Source organism: Amphiura filiformis, chromosome 8, assembly GCF_039555335.1.
Source record: "Amphiura filiformis chromosome 8, Afil_fr2py, whole genome shotgun sequence".
Lineage (NCBI taxonomy): Eukaryota > Metazoa > Echinodermata > Ophiuroidea > Amphilepidida > Amphiuridae > Amphiura > Amphiura filiformis.
Window position 1 is genome coordinate 57,327,981 of NC_092635.1, and position 21,649 is coordinate 57,349,629.

Here is a 21,649-nt window from a genome sequence, read left to right on the forward strand (position 1 = left end):
ATAATTTCTTTTGGTCGTTTACTTTTCCTTTAATACCCAAACCACAAGATCAGATTTATTTTGAAATAGTGCTGTAGTAACTAACACCCTAAGCGTCATAAGATGCTAATGAAGCATTCAATAATTAATGTATGAACTCAATCAAACTGTCACCTTGTAGGGTAATTAAGCCTCAACGTGGGATATAGAAATAAAATGTTGAAGTCAGATTACTGCTCTAGAACTGTCACGAATCGAACAACAACTGACAATTTAGCACCAATCGAGAGACGCTCCTTAATAAACGGTTTATTTCATTATTTTGATGGCAATCTAACGACTTAGTAGCGAGAAATCAAAGTGAGCTCGTCCATTCTGTTTAAACTAACTGTCACGACTGAGAGTCTTGTTTTTTACGCACCGCTATACAGGTATCCTAGCTTCATGCATGCGCACATTACATGCGCAATATGTAAAACACACTCGGAGTAAAGGTATCGAGGGGTGGTTTGTTAATCGAGTCTCACTCACGTGGAAACCTGTGTGGTTAAAAGCTACACATTTCTACTTATCTACATAGTGGTTGTATTCACTATACCCCTGGTGTGGTGATGTTTTTATAAAGACTTTCTATTTCGATTGCATAACTATTCTTCTCTTTATATTGTTTTTCTTGTTTTGGATTCACTGCTTTATTGGATGACAATTAACCGATACATTAAGGTAAGCTTACTTTATATTGCTATCTTTGGTTTAGCAAAACTTTCTACTGTCTTCAAGTGTAGCTTACTTTACTGATTTTATTGTTGGACAATAATTTCAAAGGGTTTTTCGTTCATCAACCACACCCATATATCCATGCATCATTTATGCCAGAGAGAGCTGTTGTCAGATTGATTCTACGATAGCAGGTAACAATGTAGCTTTGTTCACCTTGATGACAAACGCATTGTAATGTCATCATCTTCGAATGCCATCCACTCGTTATTGCAAATTACTTGCTAGTAATATACTAAGTAATCTTATCGTTTAAACGGCAAAACTGCTGTTCAAATTGGCTTGGTTCCCACGTATTTGGTTCAAAGTCTAAAACATACAGAAATATACGTATACAAATGTGTGTACACTTCCCCATTAAACAGGAGAAAGTTGTGTAAGTGAAGCAGTAATTGAAGTATTGCCAGTGGTTCAGGAGCGTGGGTCGTATCACCCGCGGTGATTTTTAAGGGAAAACAGGGCAAAGTCCGTTAAAACATTGAAAACCTTAGGTAATAACCACAAGTATACTGCTTAATGTTCCTGGTTATTTATTGCTTGTGAAGTTGCTTTTTGTTTTTACTTAGCTTCTGTAATTAATGAGACGCATGAAATCCACAGGCTATAACGTTACCGGCAACGTTATGTTCATAACAACAATATTTGCAGGTGTATTAATCGTGATTAATCGATTCTACGCAGAAGCGAAAAAAAATCACAAAAATGTATAATGCTATTATGTTGGGAAATTATATTACAGTAGTATTATGCTCTTAAAAATGCATATATTAATCCACTACATGAGATATTAATAGCATTTTGTTCCTTAAAAAATCAATAGTATTATTAATGAAGACGAACAAGCAACGTTGTTTGGACTGTACCGAACAAACACGAGTGTGATCTTATTAATCCGGTTTAGTTCAGTGTTTTATGCTACGGTTATTAATGGATAATGGCAGACATCCAGTAAGGGTCATGTAACTCGGGATTGAATCTACATCTAGTGGTAACATCAATTGGAAACATGCACTGCCAAAGCAAGATTTCTTTGCGAGTAATTGCGACAACAAGAGCCTGCGGAAGCTGTATATTGTACCTGAGAGTGAAAGAAATAGAGAGTGCTTCCAGCTTTTGTTTACATGTCTATACCTCCTCCCCGCTCAATGGAACAAGAAAATTGAATATTGGATACTGAGATTGAGGAGTCAGTCGTAGAGGAAGATAGATAGAGAAAACAGAGAATATTATGATTAAACAATGTGGTATTAAATCAAGCGAAAAATTCTGACTATGTTCAATTAGTGCAAGGTTCACTAAACACTACTGCAAGTTTACAAGGAGCAAAATGGTTAAAGAGACATCAAAAACTACCGACCATCGATAAATTGTAAGGCGGAGAAGTAGTTAATTCAAGTCAATTCAATTAAAAGACGGTTGCAAATAAAAGAAAACAAATATTTTGATTTGATGCGTATCCAATTTCAGAAAATTGATATTTACCGTCAATTGGTATTTGTCAGTGTCGTATTGGGTTGTGACAGTGTAAGCAGTAGGAAGCACGTAACCTTATTAGATGAGTTCTTCATGTTGTATACGGTTTCATGTTATATTACAAGGTTATTGAATTTAGGAACCAATTTTGTCATTACAACAATGTGTGCATTCTTGGTATATTAAATTGGAGCCATGGATATGATATTGACATTCCTAAAAATACCTGGGTAATGTTGTACAAATATACACAAATTATGTTGTTGGGTTAAGCGTTTCTGTGCAACTAAGAGCATTGCCTTTTATGCTTCTGCGTTGCGTCTACAGATCTCAATTTCCACAGCATACGAAATCCTTATTATGACTATGATAATACATATACATATCACCATACAAACCTATTGCACCAAACCTATGATTAGGTGAGTAGTTCTTGAAATAGACAAGAGAAGAATTGAGGGAATTCGCGTGACAGTGATGCGGAAAATGGGGAATTGTCTAATTAGTAGTCCAACTGGCCGTAATTCATGTATGTATGACGAGACTTGATTGTTAAAAACCATGGTCTCATAAAACCAGTGACATTCAGTGCGGTAATTCCTATCGGCGTGTCGGGTAAAGCATTAAGGATTACTGTATAAACCCTAGAAATAACAAATGTCAGAATGAAAAAGGAAGATGTTACCTTAGATAGGAGGCACAGTTACGATCATATAAAAACGGTGAGAGTAATTAATACTCGTAATGATTAATTATGTACATGATACTCTCAGTATTGAATGAATATCTCATACCTATATTGTGTATGTAATTAATTTTCAACATCATTTTATTGAATTGATTCGTTTTAATCTATAATGGGCTATTTAATTTAAAATCCACACTACCCCTGTGGAAGATTTAGCTGAAGTCTTCCATTTTTTATTAGAATAGACAATTTGGGTAACTTTCATTTGAAATACTCACTCCAGTTGTGGAAGATATAGGTAAAGCCATACAGAGGGAGTAAGGGTTCAAAATGATTAACCCTGACTAATTACATTTGAAAAACATACTCCCCCTGTGAAAGATATTTCCAAAATCTTCCACAGGGGTAGTGTGGATTTCAAATGGAACAGCCCAATACGCTTGAAGCGTTTTACACCATTAATGAACATGAATATGTTGCCTCTGCTAATGGTAGCGGATTCTTCGGTTTCTAATGTTCTAATACTTAACAGGGTATCTCAAACCAAACTGGGAATGTTTGTGTTTAAGTTTCTGCCTAACTGACTGGTTTGTCAAATTGCAGTGTCTGAATATTACACATAATTCTTCATGTTATTACAAGTACTCGTAATAGTCATTTCCAGATATTATTAATAGAGTCTGGTACAAATGACACACGTGTGTGTGCTTTTTTATTCAGAAATTCATTATGCAATTGAGTTCGTTGGTCTTATTGCATATGAATTCAATGCATAATAATAAATCTAGCACGCTTTCTAACTGTTAGGGAGGGGAGTTGTAAGAGCTTTCTTAATGGACAGATATTATACTATATCAATCCTCGCTTGCTTTTATCCGGCGTAGATAAGTATTCAAGAAGAAGAAGATAAGTATATAGATGACCTAAATGCATAGGATATATAAAACAAAGAGTTGTTTTATAGTTTTTGTCATAAAATTGTGCAATACAATATTCTTACTTTATTCCTAAAAATCTAAATGGTTTCAAGGTCGCCAGTTTTGCTTTTGAGAAGTTTAATCACAGTGACATCTTATTAGTGGTGTAAAGAAGAAAGATGGCAGCAAAATTTGAATATTCGCAAATAAAGATTTTAATTCTTTTCACTATAATTGGATTTTGCAAACATTAAGATCAGCGATCGCTAAGATTAAACTTAACATAAAAGATATTACCAAGTACAATTGGAATGTAAAATTGATTTTCAAAAACCCATTGCATTTGAGGTATTTTGTTCAGGTTAAATTAAGAATTGAGAACATTCTTTTACAGTCTCAATAATAATACTAATAAAAAAAACCGGCAGCATTTTGATCTAATATGTAAGCCTGTGAGTTATTTGACGAAATATTCACCATGGCTCTCTAAAACCAGGGAATAAAACCAATGAAAACATACATATACGAATTTCAATAGATGATATCAGAGTACGTGTCTTTTTTGAAATTTCTCCCTATTGTTTCGTTTTAATCAGCCTTAAGCAGTCTGCCCATGCAGATACCGTTACAAAGCATACTGTTCATAATTCTAAGCCCGATGAATAGGTGATATATACGAGTCCAATGTTAAGCTGACCATCTTATGGTCATATCTTAACAAAAGCTATATAAACAAAAAGCTCTTGTCAAAGGAAGCTGAATAAAAACATATACAGCACAAAAATTTTAAATTTCATTCGCCTTTCCACAACGCGGAAACAGTGTAGAAACAATAAATTTGTTTCCGCAATCTCAGACTGTTTCTGTAGCACGGAAAGGACATTTCCGCAGCACGGAATGTGTTCACTAGTATTCACAGGACCTTTCCGTGGCACGGAAGGAATTCACCAGTATTCAGAGGACCTTTCCGCAGCACGGAAAGGTATCGGAAAAATTCGTGATTGCTTTCATAGTATTTCCAAATGCGGATTAAGATACTACTGAAATTCAAAACATCTTGCTGTACATTAACATTAAACCTTCATCATGACTTATTTAAAATTGTAATAATAAAATTACGTATTTTTTCTAAATATAATAGTTTAGTATTTGTCTTAACACTAGCATCGATTCTGTCTTGTACGTACGTTGTTTGATCAAAAATTATTAATTTTACATTACTCAATATTTAGTCAATGAGCTTATCTAGACACTGTGCAATCAATAGATGAATAAGTCACCAACCTTCACAACGATTTTAATTAAACTGTTTACAACCTTGCGATATATGTATGAAGTATGAGCCACCCTGTACGATCAAATTATACATCTAAATCGATAATTGTATACTTGGGAATATTTTCTGCCTATCGACTCTTGAATTACACCCCAATATTTGTACACTGAAAATTAATTTCCCTTTTTACTGACATCACTTCTCGTTGCATGCAGGTAATTTTTACCTGACCACGACTCAGAAGCAATGTCGATTATTATTGTATATATTTACACAGCAAATATCTCCCTTATGGGTATTGTGTTCGGTCCATTAGGAGATAGATAGACTATATAATTTCCCTCTTGGATGAAGCAATGATATATTTCTGGATATGGCCTCATGTAGATATCCACACAATCGTACCTGAGGCTGGTTATCAAGGCTATCTACAATTTAATATACCTTCCATTTAAAATGGTCCAAATGTAAATGAAGTGAGGGTTGACAATTTGTGCCAATGTGCAGTGCGTATAATTATAGTCTCTGCGACTAATTTCAGTGTCACACTTGAATGGACACATCGTAGTTGACTTAGGTTCAAATGATGCTAGATTGATCCAGATTTGAATGCAGAGTGTGGATTGGCTCGATATTGCCTGCTTTAACCCATGCATAAGGCATCCAAGTGAAATTTTGACGCAACCATTGCCCGGGAATCATTGTATATCCATTCCCTTTTGGCTATGTCGTGACTTATCAAATTAACCGATGATGTAAGGGTTAATTGGACTTGATACACTAAAATCGGGTATAAAGTGAAAATGTTGCACATTGGAATTAGAATCAGAAGTACAAAAGACATCGGTCAATTATTTCATCGCGCCTTTCGGGTTATGATTTGTTGGGAGTGGCCTTTCTTTTCCTTGTTCTTTCTCAATCCTATTTCTTTTTTCTCTTCATATAGGCCAGCATGCTTATATAAGCTTTTAAGGCTTGGTTTAAGCATTTTGCTTGAGCCCGGTCCCATCAGGACCCAAGTGTTTGTCCACCCGGACCGAACGGTTAAACAAAGAAACAATCAATTAACTGTAAACTCAATTTAAATTCAAAATGACCACTAAATGTAGACATGAACATATAAATAAATCCATTTAAAAATACCAATGTATTTAATATTAAACGTTTACCAACAATCATGTACAGCTCCGACTACAAAATGTGTTATCATTCATATCATTGTATATTTTCAGGACGATTTCTGACACAAAGTTAATTAAAAGGTCACTGTATTAAAAATGAAAATGGGAATTAATTGAACCCAAAAGTTGTTTAAGACGATAATGTGGTATCAAATAGCTGTTGTTAGGGTAACTAAGTGAAATGTACTCTCATTACTTCACTGGGTGCGTGATCATGGCGAATGCATGTTGTATTTCTCACAAGGTGACACTAATTCCATGTTTGCTAAAACTTAGTAGCATTATTTCCCATTTTGGTGTCAAAAATAACAACACCATATCATAAATCAGATTGAAAGTACGCAATAATCGTTCTAAATTTGTGGTTCTTGATCTACAAGTAAAAATGTAAAAAACTTAAACTAATCCAATTGAAAAACACTCCAACAGATATTCACATTCAGTCTAAACCGGTCATGTTCACCTTAACATGCATCCCTCGCCTAGTGCAGTACGTGTGTGTTTGAAACAAAAAAGCTGACAGCAAGCCTATTGGCATCTCTAGGAACAGGAAACGATAACTAGCTCTTATTCTGATGAATGACGACGACAAAATGGATTGATAACGCTCCAATTGCACTCGATCTGCTACCTTAGAATTGGCAGAAACTACCATTATTGCGTTGTCACACCACTTAACATATATTCCTAGCCTAGCTCTGCTTCACTCACCCACAATTGCCTAGAAGGTTTTAATGAACTTAGTGTTTAATTTTTTCCTCTTTTTTGTACAAGAATGTAAGGGAAGCTTAGGTCTGTGTTTAATACAATAGGTCATTTAGATTGGTGAAGCGTTATGAACGTGTCTCCAAGGCGTACTTCTTGTTTTGTTTTCACGTCATACCGAGCGTTCTTGTTTTCTGCGTTTTCACATTCAATCTAGAAGTTGAAACGATTATATAAACTTCTTTCCTATGTTTTTCAAACAAGTCTAGGGATATGCGAGTTTAAAAATAGACCTTTGCATTTTATCATTATAACACGTAGGTACTATTAGGGTAAGCGGTTGTAAATCGTGACTTTTTAGGTAGCTCAAAAAGGAGGTTTTAAGGTAATGACCGGGTTTGTTTGTTTAATCGACGAATGCCAAGAATGCACGCGCGAAGTCTACAGTTTGTTGAAAATGTACATTATTGTTATTACAAGCGTACTATAATTATGACAAACGCTCGTTCATTCTTCGTACCTCCATTACGTTTTCGTAACTCGTTTGTCTTAAATTTGTGAAAAGGTCGGGTGTTCGAATTCTGACAGGCTCATTCATACATTGCTAAAGATACGTTCATGACATGAAATCTATAGTTGTCGTGCGATGGATTGATTGATTAATATTAGTCTTGTATTGGTTTATTGCTCTAAATGGATGTTATTATCCTTCGCTTTTTTTCAAACATAGTGAAGCATAGCGTGATTGAATTCATGTGAATTGAATTATGATGTTCTCAAACCGTCGTCATGGTTATGTTGTTCCAGTTTAAAGAACAAAAAATATTAAGCTTTTGAATTAAGTGCGTGACTTTTTAAGCTATAAGGGAGCTCTAAATGTATGCTTATAACATAAATGAAAGCGTACTTTTGTTAAAGAGGAAAGCTTTAAAGATGGCAATTAAGTGTGATGTACTTTGCTTGTGGTATCACATCATTTCGTATCACATCTTAATTTCATTAAAACACATTGATAGAGTATAAGATTCTGCATGATTAGAGTCAAATTTTCCTTACCAATATGGCTGTGTCAGGGCTATGCATGTAACAGATGTCACAAGACTCAGCTTTTCAGGACGATTTCTGACACAAAGTTAATAAAGTTCACTGTATTAAAAATGAAAATGGGAATTAATTGAAACCAAGAGATGTTTAAGACGAGTAATGTGGTATCAAATAGCTGTTGTTAAGGTGGGTAACTAAGTGAATTTTACCCTCATTACTTCACTAGGTTCGTGATCATGGCAAATGCATGTTGTATTTCTCATAAGGTGACACTAATTCCATGTTTGCAAAAACTTAGTCGCATTGTTTCAAATTTCGGTGTCAAAATTAGCAATACCATATCAGAAATTAGATTGCCACGTCAACAGTAATTGTTCTAAATTTGTGCTTCTTAATCAACAAGTAAAAATGTAAAAAATTTAAACTAATCCGATTAAAAACAACTCCAACAGATTCCATATATTCAGACTAAAACAGTCATGTTCACCTTAACATGCAGGCCTCGCCTAGTGCAGTACGTGTGTGTTTGAAACAAAAAAGCTGACAGCAAGCCTATTGGCATCTCTAGGAACAGGAAACGATAACTAGCTCTTATTCTGATGAATGACGACGACAAAATGGATTGATAACGCTCCAATTGCACTCGATCTGCTACCCTAGAATTGGCAGAAACTACCAATATTGAGTTGTCACACTACTTTACATATATTGGGCTATTCCATTTAAAATACACACTACTCCTGTGGGAGATTTGCAAATATCTTCCACAGGAGGAGTATGTTTTTCAAATGTAATTGACCAGAGGTAATCATTACGAAACCTATACCACCCCTGTATTACGGTTTTACCTATATCTTCCACAACTGGAGTGAGTATTACAAATGGAAGTTACCTAATTGTATATTCCATTCAAAATTGATACTCCCTCGGTGTCAGACATTAACTAGATCTTCCACAGGGGTGGTGTGGATATTAGATGGAATAGCCAATTCCTAGCTCTGTTTCACTCACCCACAATTGCCTAGAAGGTTTGAATGAACTTAGTGTTTCATTTTCCCCTCTTTTTTGTTTTTTTATATTAGGCAAGCTTAGGTCTGTGTTTAATACAATAGGTCATTTAGATTGGTGAAGCGTTATGAACGTGTCTCCAAGGCGTACTTCTTGTTTTGTTTTCACGTCATACCGAGCGTTCTTGTTTTCTGCGTTTTCACATTCAATCTAGAAGTTGAAACGATCATATAAACTTCTTTACTATGTTTTGCAAACAAGTTTAGGGATATGCGAGTTTAAAAATAGACCTTTGCATTTTATCATTATAACACGTAGGTACTATTAGGGTAAGCGGTTGTAAATTGTGACCTTTTAGGTAGCACAAAAAGGAGGTTTTAAGGTAATGACCGGGTTTGTTTGTTTAATCGACGAATGCCAAGAATGCACGCGTGAAGTCAACAGTTTGTTGAAAATGTACATTATTGTTATTACAAGCGTACTATAATTATGACAAACGCTCGTTCATTCTTCGTACCTCCATTACGTTTTCGTAACTCGTTTGTCTTAAATTTGTGAAAAGGTCGGGTGTTCGAATTCTGACAGGCTCATTCAAACATTGCTAAAGATACGTTCATTACATGAAATCTATAGTTGTCGTGCGATTGATTGATTGATTAATATTAGTCTTGTATTGGTTTATTGCTCTAAATGGATGTTATTATCCTTCGATTTTTTCAAATATAGTGAAGCATAGCGTGATTGAATTCATGTGAATTAAATTCTGATGTTCTCAAACCGTCGTCATGGTTATGTTGTTCCAGTTTAAAGAACAAAAATATTAAGCTTTTGAATTAAGTGCGTGACTTTTAAGCTATAAGGGAGCTCTAAATGCATGCTTATAACATAAATGAAAGCGTACTTTTGTTAAAGAGGAAAGCTTTAAAGATGGCAATTAAGTGTGATGTACTTAGCTTGTGGTATCACATCATTTCGTATCACATCTTAATTTCATTAAAACACATTGATAGAGTATAAGATTCTGCATGATTAGAGTCAAATTTTCCTTACCAATATGGCTGTGTCAGGGCTATGCATGTAACAGATGTCACAAGACTCAGCCTTTCAGGACGATTTCTGACACAAAGTTAATAAAGTTCACTGTATTAAAAATGAAAATGGGAATTAATTGAACCCAAAAGATGCTTAAGACGAGTAATGTGGTATCATATAGCTGTTGTTAAGGTGGGTAACTAAGTGAATTTTACCCTCATTACTTCACTAGGTTCGTGATCATGGCGAATGCATGTTGTATTTCTCATAAGGTGACACTAATTCCATGTTTGCTAAAACTTAGTCGCATTGTTTCAAATTTCGGTGTCAAAATTAGCAATACCATATCAGAAATTAGATTGCCACGTCAACAGTAATTGTTCTAAATTTGTGCTTCTTAATCACCAAGTAAAAATGTAAAAAAATTAAACTAATCCGATTAAAAACAACTCCAACAGATTCCATATATTCAGACTAAAACAGTCATGTTCACCTTAACATGCAGGCCTCGCCTAGTGCAGTACGTGTGTGTTTGAAACAAAAAAGCTGACAGCAAGCCTATTGGCATCTCTAGGAACAGGAAACGATAACTAGCTCTTATTCTGATGAATGACGACGACAAAATGGAATGATAACGCTCCAATTGCACTCGATCTGCTACCCTAGAATTGGCAGAAACTACCAATATTGAGTTGTCATACTACTTTACATATATTAGGCTATTCCATTTAAAATACACACTACTCCTGTGGGAGATTTGCAAATATCTTCCACAAGAGGAGTATGTTTTTCAAATGTAATTGACCAGAGGTAATCATTACGAAACCTATACCACCCCTGTATTACGGTTTTACCTATATCTTCCACAACTGGAGTGAGTATTACAAATGGAAGTTACCTAATTGTATATTCCATTCAAAATTGATACTCCCTCGGTGTCAGACATTAACTAAATCTTCCACAGGGGTGGTGTGGATATTAGATGGAATGGCCAATTCCTAGCTCTGTTTCACTCACCCACAATTGCCTAGAAGGTTTTAATGAACTTAGTGTTTCATTTTTTCCTCTTTTTTGTACAAGAATGTTAGGCAAGCTTAGGTCTGTGTTTAATATAATAGGTCATTTAGATTGGTGAAGCGTTATGAACGTGTCTCCAAGGCGTACTTCTTGTTTTGTTTTCACGTCATACCGAGCGTTCTTGTTTTCTGCGTTTTCACATTCAATCCAGAAGTTGAAACGATCATGTAAACTTCTTTACTATGTTTTTCAAGCAAGTCTAGGGATATGCGAGTTTAAAAATAGACCTTTGCTTTTTATCATTATGACACGTAGGTACTATTAGGGTAAGCGGTTGTAAATCGTGACCTTTTAGGTAGCTCATAAAGGAGGTTTTAAGGTAATGATCGGCTTTGTTTGTTTAATCAACGAATGCCAAGAATGCACGCGTGAAGTCTACAGTTTGTTGAAAATGTACATTATTGTTATTACGAGCGCACTATAAGTATGACAAACGCTCGTTCATTCTTCATATCTCCATTGTGTTTTCGTAACTCATTTGTCTTAAGTTTGTGAAAAGGTCGGTGGTTCGAATTCTGACAGGTTCTATAATGGTCGTTCAAAGTGCTCATTGATACATTGCTAAAGATACGTTCATTACATGAAATCTGTAGTTGTCGTGCGATTGATTGATTGATTAATATTGGTCTTGCATCGGTTTATTGAGCTAAATGGATGTTATCATCATTCGCTTTTTTCAAACATAGTGAAGCATAGCGTGATTGAAGTCATGTGAATTGAATTCTGACGTATTCAAACCGTCGTCATGGTTATGCTGTTCCAGTGACATTGTTTAAAGAACAAAAATATTTTAGCTTTTGAATTAAGTGCGTGACTTTTAAGCAACAACGGAGCTCTAAATGCATGCTTATAGCATAAATGAAAGCCTACTTTTCTTAAAGAGGGAAGCTTTAAGAAGGCAATTAAGTGTGATGTACTTTGCTTGTGGTATCACATCATTACCTATCACATCTTAATTTCATTAAGACACATTGATAGAGTATATGTTTCTGCATGATTAGAGTCAAATTTTCCTCACCGATATGGCTGTGTCAGATGTCACAAGACTTAGCTTTTCAGGACGATTTCTGTCACAAAGTTAATAAAGCTCACTGTATCAAAAATGAAAATGGGAATTTATTGAACCCAAAAGATGCTTAAGACGAGTAATGTGGTATCAAATAGCTGTTGTTAAGGTGGATAACTTAGTGAAATATACCCTCCCTCATTTATACTTCACTGGGTGCGGGATCATTGCGAGTGCATGTTGTATTCCTCGTAAGGTGACACTAATTCAATGTTTGCCTAAACTTATTCGCATTGTTTCAAATTTCCCCCTTTTTTATATGATCGTAACTGTGCCTCCTATCTAAGGTCACATCTTCATTTTTCATTCTGACATTGTTATTTCTTGGATTTATACAGTAATCCTTAATGCTTTACCCGACACGCCGATAGGAATTAACGCACTAAATGTCACTGATTTTATGAGACAATGGTTTCAAATTTCGATGTCAAAAATAGCAATTATACCATATCATAAATCAAATTGCAAAATATACAGTACACAGTAATCGTTTGTGGTTCTTGATCTACAAGTAAAAATGTAAAAAATTTAAATTATATCCGATTAACAGATTCCAGATATTCACATTCAGACTAAAACGGTTATGTTCATCTTAACATGCAGCCCTCGCCTAGTGCAGTACGTGTGTGTTTGAAACAAAAAAAGCTGACAGCAAGCCTATTGGCATCTCTAGGAACAGGAAACGATAACTAGCTCTTATTCTGATGAATGACGACGACAAAATGGATTGATAACGCTCCAATTGCACTCGATCTGCTACCCTAGAATTGGCAGAAACTACCAATATTGAGTTGTCACACTACTTAACATATATTCCTAGCCTAGCTCTGCTCACTCACCCACAATTGCCTAGAAGGTAATAATGAACTTAGTGTTTCATTTTTCCCTCTTTTTTTTGTATAAGAATGTAAGGGAAGATTAGGTCTGTGTTTAATACAATAGGTCATTTAGATTGGTGAAGCGTTATGAACGTGTCTCCAAGGCGTGCTTCTTGTTTTGTTTTCACGTCATACCGAGCGTTCTTGTTTTCTGCGGTTTCACATTCAATCTAGAAGTTGAAACGATCATGTAAACTTCTTTACTATGTTTTTCAAACAAGTCTAGGGATATGCGAGTTTAAAAATAGACCTTTGCTTTTTATCATTATAACACGTAGGTACTATTAGGGTAAGCGGTTGTAAATCGTGACTTTTTAGGTAGCTCAAAAAGTAGGTTTTAAGGTAATGACCGGGTTTGTTTGTTTAATCAACGAATGCCAAGAATGCACGCGTGAAGTCTACAGTTTGTTGAAAATGTACATTATTGTTATTACGAGCGCACTATAAGTATGACAAACGCTCGTTCATTCTTCACACCTCCATTGCGTTTTCGTAACTCATTTGTCTTAAGTTTGTGAAAAGGTCGGCGGTTCGAATTCTGACAGGTTCTATAATGGTCGTTCAAAGTGCTCATTGATACATTGCTAAAGATACGTTCATTACATGAAATCTGTAGTTGTCGTGCGATTGATTGATTGATTAATATTGGTCTTGCATCGGTTTATTGAGCTAAATGGATGTTATCATCATTCGCTTTTTTCAAACATAGTGAAGCATAGCGTGATTGAATTCATGTGAATTGAATTCTGACGTATTCAACCCGTCGTCATGGTTATGCTGTTCCAGTGACATTGTTTAAAGAACAAAAATATTTAGCTTTTGAAATAAGTGCGTGACTTTTAAGCAATAACGGAGATCTAAATGTATGCTTATAGCATAAATGAAAGCCTACTTTTCTTAAAGAGGGAAGCTATAAGAAGGCAATTAGGTGTGATGTACTTATGTGGTATCACATCATTACCTATCACATCTTAATTTCATTAAGACACATTGATAGAGTATATGTTTCTGCATGATTAGAATCAAATTTTCCTCACCGATATGGCTGTGTCAGATGTCACAAGACTTAGCTTTTCAGGACGATTTCTGTCACAAAGTTAATAAAGCTCACTGTATCGAAAATGAAAATGGGAATTTATTGAACCCAAGAGATGCTTAAGACGAGTAATGTGGTATCAAATATCTGTTGTTAAGGTGGGTAACTAAGTGAAATATACCCTCCCTCATTTATACTTCACTGGGTGCGGGATCATTGCGAGTGCATGTTGTATTCCTCGTAAGGTGACACTAATTCAATGTTTGCCTAAACTTATTCGCATTGTTTCAAATTTCCCCTTTTTATATGATCGTAACTGTGCCTCCTATCTAAGGTCACATCTTCATTTTTCTTTCTTTCTTTGTTATTTCTTGGATTTATACAGTAATCCTTAATGCTTTACCCGACACGCCGATAGGAATTAACGCACTAAATGTCACTGATTTTATGAGACAATGGTTTCAAATTTCGATGTCAAAAATAGCAATTATACCATATCATAAATCAAATTGCAAAATATACAGTACACAGTAATCGTTTGTGGTTCTTGATCTACAAGTAAAAATGTAAAAAATTAAAATTATATCCGATTAACAGATTCCAGATATTCACATTCAGACTAAAACGGTCATGTTCATCTTAACATGCAGCCCTCGCCTAGTGCAGTACGTGTGTGTTTGAAACAAAAAAAGCTGACAGCAAACCTATTGGCATCTCTAGGAACAGGAAACGATAACTAGCTCTTATTCTGATGAATAACGACGACAAAATGGATTGATAACGCTCCAATTGCACTCGATCTGCTACCCTAGAATTGGTAGAAACTACCAATATTGAGTTGTCACACCACTTAACATATATTCCTAGCCTAGCTCTGCTTCACTCACCCACAATTGCCTAGAAGGTTTTAATGAACTTAGTGTTTCATTTTTTCCTCTTTTTTTGTATAAGAATGTAAGGGAAGCTTAGGTCTGTGTTTAATACAATAGGTCATTTAGAATGGTGAAGCGTTATGAACGTGTCTCCAAGGCGTACTTCTTGTTTTGTTTTCACGTCATACCGGGCGTTCTTGTTTTCTGCGTTTTCACATTCAAGCTAGAAGTTGAAACGATCATGTAAACTTCTTTACTATGTTTTTCAAACAAGTCTAGGGATATGCGAGTTTAAAAATAGACCTTTGCTTTTTATCATTATAACACGAAGGTACTATTAGGTTGTAAATCGTGACCTTTCAGGTAGCTCATAAAGGAGGTTTTAAGGTAATGATCGGCTTTGTTCGTTTAATCAACGAATGCCAAGAATGCACGCGTGAAGTCTGCAGTTTGTTGAAAATGTACATTATTGTTATTACGAGCGCACTAAAAGTATGATAAGGTTAAATACCACTAATAGGCCTGGGCGATACATTGAAATACGATGAGGAACTATTTGTTTTCATGGCATTCGAAAAGACTGCATTAAAATCGCTGAAATTGATCAAGTTATATAGCCAAAAAAATACTTTTTAGAGTTTGATGCTTCAAAATGGTACATTTTCGCTCATTATATGACATTTTTGATGTAATAGTACCAAAATTCATACGCACGGCTTCGGTTTTTAGTAAATAGTCGCCCTATCATATTGTAACTTTCAGCTTCGAGGGCGCACTGTCATTTTAAGGTGTTTACGGTTCAGTGAGTTAAAACAAGAAAAGTCTCAGGTCAACCTATGTTGAATTTTTGATCATTTGGCATCTAAATCATATAGTTTCACCTGATATTGGTGGCATTGAACTGTGAGAGTTCTGAATATGAGAAAATTCCACCCGAAATTAGGCATTTTCCCATTGAAACCCGTGTAATACATAATTAGTGGTATTTAACCATAAACGCTCGTTCATTCTTCACACCTCCATTGCGTTTTCGTAACTCATTTGTCTTAAGTTTGTGAAAAGGTCGGCGGTTCGAATTCTGACAGGTTCTATAATTGTCGTTCAAAAAGCTCATTGATACGTTGTTAAACATGTTAAAGATACGTTCATTACGTGCGATCGTGCGATTGATTGATTGATTAATATTGCTCTTGCATCGGTTTATTGCGCTAAATGGATGTTATCATCATTCGCTTTTTTCAAACATAGTGAAGCATAGCGTGATTGAATTCATGTGTGTTGAATTCTGACGTTCTCAAACCGTCGACATGGTTATGTTGTTCCAGTTTAAAGAACAAAAATATTTAGCTTTTGAATTAAGTGCGTGACTTTTAAGCAATAACGGAGATCTAAATGTATGCTTATAGCATAAATGAAAGCCTACTTTTCTTAAAGAGGGAAGCTATAAGAAGGCAATTAGGTGTGATGTACTTTGCTTGCATTTCGTATCACATCTTAATTTCATTAATATATTGAAAGAGTATTGGTTTCTGCATGATTTCCCCCACCGATATGACTGTTGCAGTGCTATGCATGTAACAGATGTCACAAGACTCAGTTTGGCTTACTTAATCGCATTTACTTGACCAATTCCCTAATGAATGAAAAGTAGCAATTCTTAAAGGAGAATGGTCGAATTTTCACCAAACTTAACCACAAATTATCTTGTTTTTAATTGGTGTTACGAGCCGTAATGACTCAATACAAAAACCACCTTTTCCCATGCAGTTCTCACACGAATGAACGATAATAACACACTGTTTGATTAAGTTAACAAAATCTGAAAAGTAAAGTATGATTTAACAATGATTTTGTAAGTGAACATAAATACAGAAATCATTTGCAATCAGGAAAGTATACTGTTTAGAACTAATACTTATCCAGAAGCCTTCTTCTTGATTACAAAGTTCTGTTCTGGACGACTGATGGATGTCCTGATGACAATTTCCAAAATGGTGCTACTCTCACTATCTCCAGGAAACATGCTCCTTTCGGCACTGATCCACTTTATTGACAGATGTATTGTTTCATATCAGACTTCAGAAGAATATATTCCTCTTTTGGGAAGAGAAGGGTACTTTGTTGCACTTGAAATCACATTCGTTATGTATTGCTTGAATATTATTGGCTGGAACATTATTGTCTATGCAAATCCTCCTTTTGAAGCCACATAAACTATGAAACACATTAGAAAGCCTACATTCACTTTCTAACTCAGAGCTGGCAAGAGAAACTGTCCCTTCTTTCTTATATACCAAAGTGATAAAATTGGAATTATTTCCCTCCTTGATGCAATACAATTGTCACATTGAGACACGTGGGAATTTCCTTGAACCTTGTTTCCTTGTTTTTCTGATCATATTATGGGATTCCCCTAAAATGTCTTTATACGCAAACTGTTGCATGATTACTTGAACGGGGATTCACGTCTCTTATCTCTCTCATGAAATGAATCACATTGTGATTGACTGACACCCCTGTCCTTCTTCAGAGATCCATGATGTTTATTTATATTTTGTTTTAAGATCTAAAGTACCAAAAAGTATTTTAATGGACTTTGAATTGAAGGGTTTTATTTACGTAGAATATAGTGTAACTACATGTAATATAATTAGTCTTACCCACAGTATATAACACCCTGGGGCTGATAAAGTCTTTGCAAAACATTTTCCAAGCGCAATATTATTTTTCAAGTTCAAGTTCAATTTTTAGGCCTATGTGGTTTTTGATACAAGAACAACCAATGCATCGTTTCTGCTGAGACCAATATCTCCTTTCGATTATGGGGAAATAGGGATGAGGCTACCGATGAATTACAACCATATATGGAATACTTTATGTGAATTATAATTGGGGATATCGGAGTTGGTGAATCCATTTGAAATCTACACCCCATAAAAATAATGAATGGAATTTGTTTACAAATTCATTTGCGAGTATTACATGGCGTATGAAGCACTACGCTTACAACACGATTGGGGAGCTAGTGCGTACCGCGACAAGTGAGTTCCGCGACGACGTGGACACTGCAGTCTACAGCGTGTTAGACGCCATGCAAGAACTAATGGAATGCAACGCTTACACGCAAAACCATTGCAGAATGTAAAATCAACACGATATTGGCATATATGAAATATTGACTTTACCTTTATTAGCTTTTACTCCATGGCCTTGACGTTTGATACAAACAAATATCAATCGAATCACTGCAATATTAGTTATTATTTCAAAACATCTCTAAAAAATATTGTGGTGTTTTTTTTGTCAGTTGCTTGTCGATATTCAATATTATTTTATTAAACTGTGTACAAATGTATTTATTTATTGGTTTTTTGTTTGTTTTTTGCTTAAGAATAATATATAAATACCAATGTCTCAAAGATTATTACAAATTTTGCTCGTTAATAAATATCGCGTAAAAACCATATGCCGATATTCTGCATTTGTTATTTGAAAGAATTTTTAATGCGTCTTTGAATAATGACAAAAGCGAAATAAAATAACTGCAAATTGGAAAAATGCAATATAAATTTGAAATATAAATGAAGAAAGGAGGCTACCTATATGCTTTACACTGGCAGGAAGGATCGAAAATAAATATAAACCCAAGAAATTATGATTTAAATGACTTCATAAATTTATTGAGAGAGCAGAAAATTAGAAGAGCAGAAAACCCCGGACCTCATAACAGGCCGTGAGTAATGCCACTGAACTACTTGAGTTCTAATTTCAACTGTAATCTCAACTATATTGAAGACGAAGGGTGTAACACATGCAAAATCTATGCGATGATCGGAAATAAATGATGCAAGGACAAGAAATTATGATTTATATGACTTTATGTAGCTCGGAAAAACTGACATATAACAAGTTGAGAGAGCAGAAAATTAGGATTTGACCAGTAATCGTGAGGTCCGTTGTTGAAACCTCCATGAGTCCTGATTTATTCATGCTATCTTAATTTAATTTAATTTTGCATGAGCTTCATAAAGTTATTTCCAATTTTAATGTCCATTAAAGTGTCGTTAAAATGAGGCCTACCATTAAAACAATATGTTTCCAAATTTTGAGTTGTATAATAACAATACCCCATAGTATAATACATACATTTCAATTTACCACAATTCACCACGGTTTTTGTTCATGTGTTCTCGTATGTTCTATTTCAATGGCGTATTATGAGAAAAATATTAGCTTTCTTCTGATATCAAAATGGAAATGGAGGATGAGGCTGAGGGTCATGACCCTTTAATGTTTAAAAGTATATCATACAATTTTATGCTCAAGTGAAACTCTTAATTGTTGTTGCTAGGAAAGTTTAATAAAGACAAACTATTTCACCTTATTATGAAAGTGAGCTGCTAAATATTCACTGCTATTTTTAGGAATTCCGAAAGGAATAATTTTAAGGCAAATATGAACAAAATTTGGTTTGTAGACGTGAGGCTCCAAGTTGGCGCAAAGACTGAAATACGACTCTTTGAACAACTTACGCATATGCTTGGGTGTAACTTTGTATTTTAGAAGCCAAAACGCGACTAAATTGCTATAAAGAAATTCATATTCATGTACTCCCTGACAAAAAAGCCCCCTGCCTGAATGAGTTGAAAATATAGGTGTAATCTTTAGTTTGTATTTATGCATTTTTCTTACATCAGACAATGTTGACATTAGAAAGCAAAATTATACTTCTACGCTACTCAATTTGGTATACTCACAGGAGCGCTTTCACCGGGTCAACCGGCGTCTTCAACGGATGTTATTGCTCTGAAGATTGTTGTTGCTAGTGATGTAGTATTAAGGAGATAAAACATGTGAAGGCGGTGCTACACGAGAGCGGCTATCAAGACTGGTCATTGTTCAGAGCTCGTCCAAAACAGAAAGAACCCTGTCACCTTGTCTTACGTGGAAGGACTTGGACTCCCTCTCTAAACGAATACTGTCGATGTGTTTCTTGATCGCTGACTTGGAACTGGCCGCTTTGGATTTATGTTCTGTTAGCCTATTTTCGAGCTTGCGTCCCGACTCACCAATTTATAGGGAGTCAAAGTCTTTGCAAGGGATGCTGTACACGACACCAGATTGCTTTTCTTGTTCAGTGTTGTCCTTTGGGGAGACAAGAGATCTACACAGAGTATTCTGAGGTTTGAAAGCTGTGCTAACACCTACAGAGTTGAAAGCCCTGCGAAGCCGTTCCGAAAGGTTCTTTCTGTTTTGGACGAGCTCTGGACAATGACCTGTCTTCATAGCCGTTCTCGTGCCTCTCGCACCTCCTTCACATGTTTCATCTCCTTAGTACTACATCACTAGCAACAACAATCTCCAGAGCAATAACATCCGTTGAAGACGCCGGTTGACCTGGTGAAAGCGCTCAGGTGAGTGTACTAAATTTGAGTAGCGTAAGTTTGCTTTCTATTTACGTTTACCGTAGATTATTCTTAGTTTAATATTACTCTAAACATTTTATAGACATTGGTAGACACTTTTTGGAGAAATAGCAAAATTACCACATGCAAAATGTTTCAGAAAAATGGAAATTGCATGAAGTTACTTAGTTAGTTTACTCCTAATTGCACAAACATATTATGCTGCATGGCTTATCAACTTCTAGAGACAAATTTATATTATCACACGTACATTTGAACTTAGATAACTGTGCAGTGTCCACGGGGAGATATTTTAACAGGGAGTGTATTTAGGAAACAGATTCATAACTTGGAACACAAAAAGGTTAAGTACTTTTTTCAAACCAGTTACTTGTAAACGGGCCAGTACACTGGGCTAAATGTGCAAAAGGATACCGGACATTTCTGGACTGTTCCATCAATCAGGCTTTACTCATATTCGTCAGCCTGCTACGACAATTGCCTAGGTCATTTTTTGTACTTTTTTCTGATTACTCCCTTTAATTTGTCTCATTATCATTTGTTGTTGTGCAAAGATTGGTGAATAAATATGTTTAAATGCATGTTTGAACCAAATTCTGTACTTTTGTTATCAAAATTACAAAAAATGACCTAGGCAATTGTTGTAGCAGGCGGACGATATATACTGCGATCAGATTTTTATAAGTAAAGGCACAATATATCTGAAATTATGCAAGTAGCAATCAAGTTACCTTAATCGATAAGACGTTTGACTATAGTGTGAGAGGATGCGGGTTCGAACCCTGGCGATGGTTAGTACGTCCTCGTGTAAAACTGAGCTGATCCTGGCTGCGAAGGTCAATTGTGGAATGTCTAGGGTGTGCGCTTCTTCAAGTCCCTGTGCTGTTGTTGTGGGGCTGTTAGTGGTCAGCGACAACCTGTAAAGTGTGATGAGGCTTGTGGATTAACGTCTAGGCGTTGTGCCTGTGTGTAGCGCACTATAAATCACTGGGTTTGTTTCTTGCCCTTGGCTTTCCATATAAGTAACACATTACAATGTTGTCATTCCAGTGTACAAGCGAGTAATTTAAAAATCACTTAGTCTTTTTGTGCACCAAGCTGTCGAATTATTTCCAAATTATACCCAAATATTTTGATCAGTAGGATTACTTTACAATATACTAGAATTAAAGCATTCAGCTCCTATTGATTTATCCTTCGGGCTTTTTGGTAAA

At 35.4% G+C, this 21,649-nt stretch overlaps 1 protein-coding gene across 3 annotated transcripts in view; it reads left to right on the forward strand.

Moving 5' to 3' along the window:
* The first annotated feature begins 323 nt into the window (after positions 1 to 323).
* LOC140159270 (metabotropic glutamate receptor 3-like) overlaps positions 324 to 21,649 on the forward strand; it is a 175,202-nt gene continuing 153,876 nt past the window's right edge. For 2 of the 3 annotated variants that reach the window (XM_072182684.1, XM_072182685.1), the window contains exon 1: positions 324 to 702. The gene's annotated coding sequence lies outside the window, so the exon portion shown is untranslated. The remainder of the gene's footprint in view (positions 703 to 21,649) is intronic. The other variant, XM_072182686.1, reaches the window with a different exon arrangement.